Source organism: Crocuta crocuta, unplaced genomic scaffold (assembly GCF_008692635.1).
Source record: "Crocuta crocuta isolate KB4526 unplaced genomic scaffold, BGI_CrCroc_1.0 scaffold130, whole genome shotgun sequence".
Taxonomy (NCBI): Eukaryota; Metazoa; Chordata; class Mammalia; order Carnivora; family Hyaenidae; genus Crocuta; species Crocuta crocuta.
Window position 1 is genome coordinate 266931 of NW_027527920.1, and position 10893 is coordinate 277823.

Here is a 10893-nt window from a genome sequence, read left to right on the forward strand (position 1 = left end):
TGTGAGAAAGTTACCAAAGCTGGGGAAAAAGCCACTGAAAAGAATGGAGTAACAATTACCAACACAGAGCTGGGAACAGTTCACGTTTCCAACAGCAGAGAGGAACGACCTCCTGACAAACCAGGCATCACACAGTGGTCTCAGAAGGGTATTGCCAAGTGAGCTCTAGATCAAAGACTATTCTGGACCCATGTTAAAAAGCTTACAAGCAGGTCTCAAGAATCAGATTGTTTCAAGTAACTTAACAACATCCAAGATCAAAGCTCAAAATTAAAAGAATTAAAAAAAAAAAAAACCCTCCAGAACACAACGCTTAAAATCACAATGCCTGACATCCAACAAAAGGTTACCAGGTAGAGAAGAATCTTCTGGGAAGATGGTGGAGGAAGAAGCACGAAGAATCTGTCTCCCCATCTAGGCGACAATGGCACTGGCAGAGTCTGTTTGATAGAACTATTTTAGTGCTCTGGAGCCTGTTGAAGTCTTACAGCTTCCAGGGAAAGACTCTGAAGGTAATGCGGTTAATTTCAGTCAATTTCAGCTCTCAGCACTATAGCAGCTACCCATCCTCCACCTCCAGCCACATGGCAGACAGCTGTACACATATCCCTGGGGAGAGAGCACAAAAAGGGCCCTGTCCTCTGACTGTCAGGCATCTCGGTTCTGATTTGCTGATTGCTTCAATAGAGGTGCAGACAGACAGGAGGGCAGCCATTGTTTTTGCACCTCCCCTCTGGCTAAAGTGACTTCCAAGAGATGTAAAGGGTCAGCATCCTATTATTCCCCACTTTATTTTTCATTTTTTCCCTTTTGAAAACCAGACATTAAAGACTAGGACATTAAAAAACAACTGCACAGTGGGGGCGCCTGGGTGGCTTAGTCGGTTAAGCGTCTGACTTCGGCTGAGGTCATGATCTTGTGGTCTGTGAGTTTGAGCCTGTGAGTTTGAGCCTCGTGTTGGGCTCTGTGCTGATGGCTCACAGCCTGGAAACTGCTTCAATTCTGTCTCTCTCTCTCTGCCCCTCCCCTGCTCATGTTCTTTCTCTCAAAAATAAACATTAAAAAAATTTTTTAAACTGCATATAGAGGGAAAATTAGAAAGTTACCATGCATTCCCAGAAAAAGGCTCAGAAAAGACTAAGAAACCTTAAGTTTACACTTCAGGCTGACTCTCAACACAGGGACAGCATACAACAATATAAATAAATAGATAAATAATAAACACAAAACAAAAATAGGAAAATATGGACAACTTAAAGGCAAAAAATAAACATACTCTCCCTGAAAAAGACATAATGGCAGATATACTAGGAAAAACCAAGAAAACAACTATATTAAAGATGCTCAAAAAGAACTAAAGGAAGATGTCAAGAAAGTCAAGAAAATGATGTGTGAACAATGTGGAAATATGAATAAAGGGAGAGAAAACTTAAAAATAAACCAAAAAGACATTCATAAGTTGTAAAGTACAATAATTAAAATGAAAAATTCACTAGAGGAATTCAAAGACAGATTTGAGCAGGCAGAAGGAAAAAATCACTGAGCTTGAAAATAGGACAATGGAAATGATCGAATCTAAGGAGCATAAAGAAAAAAGATTAAAGAAAGCAAACAGAGCCTAAAAGACCTGCAGGACATCATCAATCAGACCCAACATATACTTTGTGAGAGTACCAGAATACCATAAAGAAAAAAAGGAACAGAGACTATTTGGAGAAACTATGGCTGAAAACTTCCCAAATCTGATGAAAGATATGAATATAAACATCCAAGAAGCTCAACAAACTCCAAGAAAGATAAACTAAAAAAGACCACACTGAGATATGTTAAGATAAAACTTTCAAAAGACAAAGACAGAGTATTGAAAGCAGCAAGAGAGAAGCAAAACATCACATACAAGGAATCCTCAATAAGATACATGTAGATTTCTCATCAGAGATTTTGGAGGCCAGGAGATAGCCAGGGCTTTATTCAAAATACTAAAAGGAAAAAAGGTCAGCCAAGAAGCCTATATCCAGCAAAACTTCAAATCCTATATCCTTCAAAAGTAATGGAGAAATTAAGACATTCCAAGTTTTTAAAAAAAGCTGAGGAAGTTTGTGACCACTAGACCTGTCCTGTAAGTAATGTTGAAAGGAGTCCTACAAGATGAAACAAAAGGACATTTGACAATAACTCAAAGCCATTACAGAAATAAAGATCTCAGTAAAAGTAAACGGGTAATTATAAAAGTTAGTTTTATTGTAACAATGGCTTACACCTTTTTGTTCTCTACATGATTTAAGAGATTGATATGTGAAAAGAAAATTATTAGTGTAAAAGCTAGAATTGATGTAACTTTGGTTTTTAACTCCAAATTTTGTTTTCTACACAATTAATAGTAATGCACTTATAAATAATTATTTTTTATGTTTATTTATTTCGAGAGACAGAAAGCACAAGCTGGGGAGGAGCAGACAGAGAAGGAGAGAGAGAATCCCAAGCAGGCTCTGCACTGTCAGCACAGGGCCCGATGTGGACTCGATCCCATGAAGCATGAGATCAGGACCTGAGCTGAGATCAAAGGTCTCATGCTTAACCAACTAAGCCACTCAGGCACCCCTAAAGAATTATTAATTTATTGGCACCTGGATGGCTCAGTCAGTCAGGTGTCCGACTTTGGCTCAGGTCATGATCTCACAGTTTGTGGGTTCAAGCCCTGCGTCAGGCTCTGTGCTGACAGCTCAGAGCCTGGAGCCTGCTTTGGATTCTGTGTCTCCCTCTCCCTTTGCCTCTCCCCTGTTCTCACTCTGTCTCTCTCAAAAACAAATAAACATTAAAAAAACAAGAATTATTAATTTATATTTGGGGACATACAATGTATAAAGATCTAATTGTGTGATATCAACAGCTGAAAGGAGTGGGTAAGGAGCTGTAGAGGAACAGAGGTTTTGTATGTTATTAAAGTTAAGCTGGTAGGGGCGCCTGGGTGGCTCAGTCGGTTAAGTGTTCGACTTAATCATGTGAGAGTCATCATCTCACAGTCCATGCGTTCGAGCCCTGTGTCAGGCTCTGTGCTGACAGCTCAGAGCCTGGAGCCTGCTTCAGATTCTGTGTCTCCCTCTCTCTCCGCCCCTGCCCCGCTCGGTCTCTATCTCTGTCTCTCAAAAATAAAATAAAGACATAAAAAAATGTTTTTAATAAAATAAAATTAAGCTGGTATAAATTCAAATTATAACTTGAAGATGTTAGCTACGATCCACATGGTAACCACAAAGAAAATAACTATAGAATATACACAAAAGGAAATGAAAAAGAAATTTAGGCATTTCACTACAAAAAAATAAACACCAAAGAAGACAGTAATGCAGAAATGAGTGATAAAGGGCTATAAGCCATGTAGAAAACAAATAGCACAATGACAGAAGTAAGTCCCTATTTATCAATAATTACTTTAAATGTAAATGGAGTAGGAGCACCTGGGTGGCTTAGTTGGTTAAGCGTTAGACTTTAGCTCAGGTCATGATCTCGCAGTTCATGAGTTCAAGCCCCACGTCGGGCTCTGTGCTGACAGCTCAGAGCCTGGAGCCTGCTTTGAATTCTATGTCTCCTTCTCTCTCTGCTCACCCCATGCCTCGCTCTCTCTCTCTGTCTCTCAAAAATAAGTAAACATTAAAAATAAAATAAAATAAATGTAAATGGAGTAAGCTCTCTAATCAAAAAACAGATATTGGAAAAATGGATTTAAAAAGTCTGATCCAACTATATGCTGTCTACAAGAGACTCAGTTGATATCCAAACACACAAGCAAGTTGCTATTGAAAGGATGAAAAAAGATATTCCATGCAAAGTGACCAAAGGGGAATAGTGGTGGCTGTCCTGATACCAGAGAAAATAGACTTTACTTATTTTTTTAAGAAAAAATTTTTAAATGTTTTATTTATTTCTGAGAGAGAGAGAGAGAGACAGCATGAGCAGGAGAGGGTCAGAGAGGGAGGGAGACACAGAATCCAAAGCAGGCTCCAGGCTCTGAGCTAGCTGTCAGCACAAAGCCCAAAGCAAGGCTCGAACCCAAGAACCATGAGATCATGACCTAAGCAGAAGTCGGACGCTTAACCAACTGAGCCACCCAGGTGCCTCCAAAATAGACTTTAAATAAGAAACAGGTTATATGAGAAAAAAACGACAGCATAGGTGTATGTATTTTTTTACATTTATTTATTTATTTTGAGACAGAGAGAGAGAACAGAAGAGGGGCAGAGAGAGAAGGAAAGAGAGAATCCCAAGCAGGCTCCACACTGTCAGCACAGAGCCCAGCGTGGGATTGATCCCACGAACAGTGAGATCATGACCTGAGCTGAAATCAAGAGTCAGATGCTCAACCAACTGAGCCCCCTAGGCATACCTAACCAACACAATTTTATTTTTTTATTTAAAAAAATTTTTAGGGGCGCCTGGGTGGCTTAGTCGGTTAAGCGTCCGNAAGAGACAGAGCAAGAGTGGGGGAGGGGCAGGAAGAAAAGGTAACACAAGATCTGAAGCAGGCTCCAAGCTCTGAGCTGTCAGCACAGAGCCCAACATGGGGCTCAAACCCACAAACTGTGAGATCATGACCTGAGCTGAAGCTGGCACTTAACCAACTGTGCCACCCAGGTGCCCCAACAACACACTTTTTTTTTNACCCAGGCGCCCCCCAACAACACACTTTTAAACAACTAATGGATCAAAGAAGAAATCACAAGGGGAAATTAGAAAATACTTAAAATGAAAATGAAAACCAAAATTCTCAATGTACCAAAAATTATGGGATGCAGCAAAAGTGGAGCTAAGGGGAAATGTATAGTTATAATTGCTTATGTTAAAAAATAAGAAAGAGGTGCCTTGATGGCTCAGTTGGTTGAGCATCTGACTTCAGCTCAGGTCATGATCTCGTGGTTTGTGAGTTCAAGCCCTGCATCAGGCTCTTTGCTNTAAATAAATAAATAAAATAAGAAAGATCTCAAATCAGCAACCTAATTTTGCAATGTCAGGATGTGGACAAAAAAGAACAAGCTAAGCTAGAAGAAGGAAGGAAAAATAAAACTTAAAGCCAAGATAAGTGAAATAGAGAATAGGAAAACAATAGAGAGGGTCACCTCGGTGGCTCAGTCGGCTAAGGGTCCAACTTCAGCTCAGGTCATGATCTCACAGTTTGTGGGTTTGAGCCCTGCATCGGGCTCTGTGCTGACAGCTCGTTCAGAGCCTGGAGCCTGTCTTCGGATTCTGTGTCTCCTTCTCTCTCTGACCCTCCCCTGCTCATGCTATCTCCACCTCTCTCTCAAAAATAAATAAAAAACATTTAAAAAATTAACAATAGCAAAAGACAATGAAATCAAAAGTCAGTTCTTTGACAAAAAACTAACAAAACTGACAAACCTTAGCTAGATAGACTGAGGGAGGAAAAGGCTGAAATTACTAAAATCAGAAATGGAAACGGGGACATTCTTACCAATTCTACAGAATTAAGGATTATGAGAGTACAATGACTATTGTACATCAACAAGTTGGATAACCTAGATGAAATGGAAAAATTCCTAGGGGCTCCTGGGTGTCTCAGTCAGTTAAGCATCCAACTTCGGCTCAGGTCATGATCTTATAGTCCATGGGTTTGAGCCCTACATCGGACTCTGTGCTGACAGCTCGGAGCCTGGAGCCCACTTCAGAATCTGTGTCTCCCTCTCTATCTGCCCCTCCCCTGCTCGCTCTCTCTCTGTCAAAAATAAATAAATTATTTTTTTAAAAAGGAAAAATTTTGGGGCGCCTGGGTGGCTTAGTCGGTTAAGCGTCTGACTTTCGCTTAGGTCATGATCTCGCGGTTTGTGGGTTCGAAGCCCCACGTCGGGCTCTGTGCTGACTGCCAGCTCAGAGCCTGGAGCCTATTTCAGAGTCTGTAACTCCCTCTCTCTCTGACCCTCCCTTGCTCACGCTGTCTCTCTCTCTCCTAGAAATAAATAAAAATATTAAAAAAAAAAAAGGAAAAATTCCTAGACACACAAAACCTACCAAGACCAAATCATGGAATGAAGAAAGAAAGGAAGAAAGAAAGAGAGAGAGAGAGAGAGAGAGAGGGAGGGAGGAAGGAAGAAGAAAGGAAGAGAAGGAAAGAAAATCTGAATGGACCTAGAATTAGTAGGTCTATTGAATCAGGAATAAAAAACCTTCCAACAAAGAAAAGCCCTGGACCTGATGCTTTTACTGGTTAATTCTATGAATCATTAAAAGAACAATTAACACCAGTCCTTCTAAGATTTTCCCCAAATATACAGAGTAGGAAACACTACCTAACTCATTCTACGAGACCAGAATAAGCCTGATATTAATCCCACACAAAGACACTACAAGAAAAGGTAGCTACAGACCAATATGTCCCTTATGAACACAGATGCAAAAATCCTCAATGAATACTAGCAAAACAGAATTCAGCAGCATATTAAAAGGATTATACACAAGTTCAAATGGGATTTATTCTTGGAATGCAATGATGATAATAACTTACAAAAATCAACCAATCTGATACTCCACATCAACAGGACAAAAAACCCACCTGATAACCTCAATTGACAAAGAAAAAGTATTTGAGAAAATTCAGCACCAGTTAATTAATTAATTAAAGTGGGCTTCATGCCCAGTGCAGAGCCCAATGTGAGGCTTGAACTCACAACTCTGAGATCAAGACCTGAGCTGAGGGGTGTTTGGGTGGCTCAGTTGGTTAAGTGTCCAACTTCGGCTCAGGTCATGATCTCTTGGTTCATGAGTTTGAGCCCCGTATTGGGCTCTCTGCTGTCAGCTTGGAGCCTGCTTCAGATCTTCAGATCTTCTGTCTCCTTCTCTCTTTGTCCCTCCCCCATTTGTTCTCTCTCTCTCACTGTCTCTTCCTTTCTCTCTCTCTCTCTCTCAAAAATAAATAAACATTAGGAAAACAGTACCGAGTTTTCTCAAAAAATTAAAAATAGAATTACCTTACAACCCAGCAATTGCACTACTGAAAATTCATCCAAAGGATACAGGAGTACTGATTCAAAGGGACACATGCACCCCAATGTTTATAGCAGCCCTGTCAACAATAGTCAAATTATGGAAAGAGCCCAAATGTCCATCAACTGATGACTGGATTAAGAAGATGTGGTATATATATATACAATGAAATACTACATGGCAATGAAAAAGAATGAAATCTTGCCATTTGCAACAACGTGGATGGAACTGGAGGGTATTATGCTAAGCAAAATAAGTTGGTCAGAGAAAGACAGATACCACATGATTTCACTAATACGTGGAATTTGAGAAACTTAGCAGATGATCCTAGAGGAAGGGAAGGAAAAATAAGATAAAAACAGAGAAGGAGGCAAACCATAAGAGACTCTTAAATACAGAGAACAAACTGAAGGTTGAGGAGCGTGGGGAAAATGGGTGATGGGCATTAAGGAGGCCACTTGTTGGGGTGAGCACTGGGTGTTGTATGCAAGTGACAAATCACTGGATTTTACTTCTGAAGCCAAGACTACATTGTATGTTATCTAACTTGAGAATGAAAAAAATAGTTAATTTCAGAGGATTTGTGTGGGAACAAATTTGAAAAAAAATAAACATTAAAAAAATAAATAAATAAAGTAAAATCTTAAGGGGAAAAAAAAAAGATCCGAGCTGAGATCAAAATTCAGATGCTTAGGGGCGCCTGGGTGCCTCAATTGGTTAAGCATCAGATTCCTGATTTCTGCTTGGGTTATGAGCTCACAGTTTGTGAGTTCGAGTTCCACACTGAGCTCTTCAATGACTATGTGGAACCTGCTTGGGATTTTCTCCCTTTCTCTCTCTCTGCCCCTCCCTGCTCACATGAGCATGTGTGCTCTCTCTCTCTGTCTCAAAATAAATAAATATTTTAAAATAAATACATAAAAGTTAAAAAATATGACATAAGTATATGAAAATACAACCCACGTTCATGAATTGGAAGGGTTAATATTGTTAAAATGTCATTACCCAAAGTGATCTACAGAGTCAATGCAATCCTGTCAAAATCCCAATTACTTTGTTGCAGAAATAGGAAAATTCATCCTAAAATCCACATGGAATCTTAAGGGGACAGCAAATAAGCAAAATAGTCTTGAAAAGAAGGTCAAAACTGGAGGACTCACCTTTCCTGATTTCAAAACTTACTATAAATCTACAGTAATCAAAATACTGTGGTACTGGCATAAAGACAGACATATAGACTAATGGAATAGAAGAGGGAGCCCAGAAATAAACCCTCACATATATGGTCAAATGATTTTTGACATGGGTACCAAGACCATTCAATGGGAGAAGGATATCTTTTGAATAAATGGTGCTGGGAAAATTGGGTAACCACATGTCAAAGAATGAATTTGTACCCTTATTTAACACCATATACAAAAATTAATTTAAAATGGATCAAGGAAGGACCTTCAATGTTAGAACTAAAACAGTTAAACTCAGAAGAAAGCATAGGACAGAAGCTTCATTGGATTTAGCAATGATTTCTTGGCTATGATACAATAGGCACAGGTAATAAAAGAAAAAAATAGATAAATTGGGCTTCATGAAAATAAAAAGATTCTGTCATTAGTAGACATTATCCACACAGTAAAGGGTCAACTCACAGAACAGGAGGAAATGATTGCAAATCGTATACCCAAACAGGGATTAATATCCAGAATATAGAGAGAACTCCTGACACTCAACAACAAAAAGAAACAATCAGATTAAAAAATGGGCAAACAACTTGAATAGACATTTCTCCAAGGAACATACATGATTGACCAAGCACATAAAAAGATGCTCAACATCACTGATCATGAGGGAAATGCAAATGAAAACTATAATGAGATACCACATCATACCCATTAGGATGGCTACTATGGAAAAACCAGGAAACAAGTGTTGGCAAAGCTATGGACAAATTGGAATCCTGTGCACTGTTGGTGGGAATGGAAAATGGTACAGTTGCTGTGGAAAGCAGTATGGCTTCTCAAAAAATTAAAAATAGAATTACCATATGGTCCAGCAACTCTGCTCTGGGTATATACCCAAAAGAATGGAAAGTAAGGACTCAAAGAGATATTTGTACCTCCATATTTGCGGCAACATTATTTACAGTGGTAAAACATGGAAGCAACCCAAGTGTCCATCAACAGATAAATGCATATACAAAAGGTGGTATATAAATATTACAAAATATTATTCAGCCTTAAAAAGGAAGGGAAGTGACGCTAGCTTCAATGAGTATGAGTCTTGAGAACAAGACTTGTTTATGTTATGAAACAAGCCAGTCATAACAAATAACCATCATATGATTCCACTTACATGATGTACAGAGAGTGGTCAGAAATAAAGACAGAAAGCAGAATGGTGGTTGCCAGGAGCTGGGGAGAGGGGAGAATGGCGTATTATTGTTAAATGGGGACAGACTTTCACTTTTACAAGATGGAAAGAGTTATGGGGTCAGACGGTGCAGATGGCTGCACAACAGTGGGAATGTACTTAACTGCGCACTTAAAAATGATGAGGTTGGTAAATGTTATGTGTACTTTACCAGTTTTCAAAAAGAAGAGGAAGAAGAACCTGGAGAACCCTGGAGACTACACTGTTCGACCACAAGCACCATGGGAGTCACAGAAGACTTCGCGCGGTCAGATCCGGAAGTATAACTCTGCAATGGTGAGAAGTAGCGACAGAGCCTGACTCCAGGGTAGGCTGGGAGGAGACAGGCCGGCAGGAACAGAGGCCAAGCTGGAAGGCACTCAGAAATTCCATGGCATAGTCAGAGCAAGGTTGCACTGCAGACATTACTGGCAGTGATAGTCTAGAAAGATGGTCAGGAATACAGGACGCAAGCTGGAGCACAGCAGCCACTGGTCAGCAGCTGTGAGCAAGAAGAACCGGAGCTAAGGAGTCACAGCAGAAATAGAAAAAAAAAAAAAAAAAAAAAAAAAAAAAAAAAAAAAAAAAAAAAAAAAAAAAAAAAAAAAAAGGAAAGAGAAAGGAAGAGATGGATAGAGGGAGGGAAAGAAAGAGAGGGACTGCCTTAGTGACAGAAGAAATGGGCACCAAGAAGAAAAAGGCACAGAGTCAATCAAGGTCAGTCAGATGCATTATTGCCAACAGAAAAGGCATCCTTAGGAATAGTAATTCAACACCTCACACGTGCTCATCAAATCCTACTCTTCCGACAAGAGTTCATAAGAGAAGCTGTTCCCATAATGTAAAAAAGCATTTCTCCCTGTGCCTCTGTCCATTTACTAAATGTAAAACTGTGCCATTGAGCCTGCCCACTAGCAGTCCCCAGCCCAGTGGAAGAAGAGGACAGCATTCTAACTTGTAACAAGGTGACACAAAGTGGGGGGCGGGCGGGAAGGGTGGCAAAGAGAGGGTGACACTGGCAAGGCACTCAGAAGGAGCCCGCCCAGGAATCCACAGACACCCCCCACCCGCAAAAGAGGCTTACTCGGGAGCTGGGCCTAAGGGCAGGCAGATGGGACCACGCGAGGAAAAGCAACGAGTCAGGAGCCAAGGAACCGAATACCGACAGCCAAGACCGCCGTAGGGACACACCAGGAGAAACCGTGAATTTGTGTGGGAGCCAGACTAGGAGGAGGCTTGAATGCCATCATGCTGAAAGTGACAACAGACCGTAGAGGGATGCCAGCAAGAGAGCCACGCGGAGGTGAAACCGACAAAAGCGGCTGCGGTGGGTCAGAGGCCTTGCCGTTTCGCCGGTGCTGATTGACGCACCGCTAGGAATTCCCTCCAGGAAACGAAGTTGCATAGAAATGTCTTCTCTGTCTGCCAACTAAGGGATGGGCAACCTGCAGGATTTGCATCCCTAAGGTTGAGAAAAAGCGCTGCGGGTAGCCT

The 10893-nt window shown here is 40.6% G+C and overlaps 1 long non-coding RNA gene across 1 annotated transcript in view; it reads right to left on the bottom strand.

Moving 5' to 3' along the window:
* Window positions 1-524: 524 nt before the first annotated feature.
* The window catches only part of LOC144218490 (uncharacterized), a 40583-nt gene continuing 30214 nt past the window's right edge, over window positions 525-10893 (bottom strand). Inside the window, exon 4 of the long non-coding RNA XR_013331174.1 lies at window positions 525-609. This is a non-coding gene — a long non-coding RNA (uncharacterized LOC144218490). The remainder of the gene's footprint in view (window positions 610-10893) is intronic.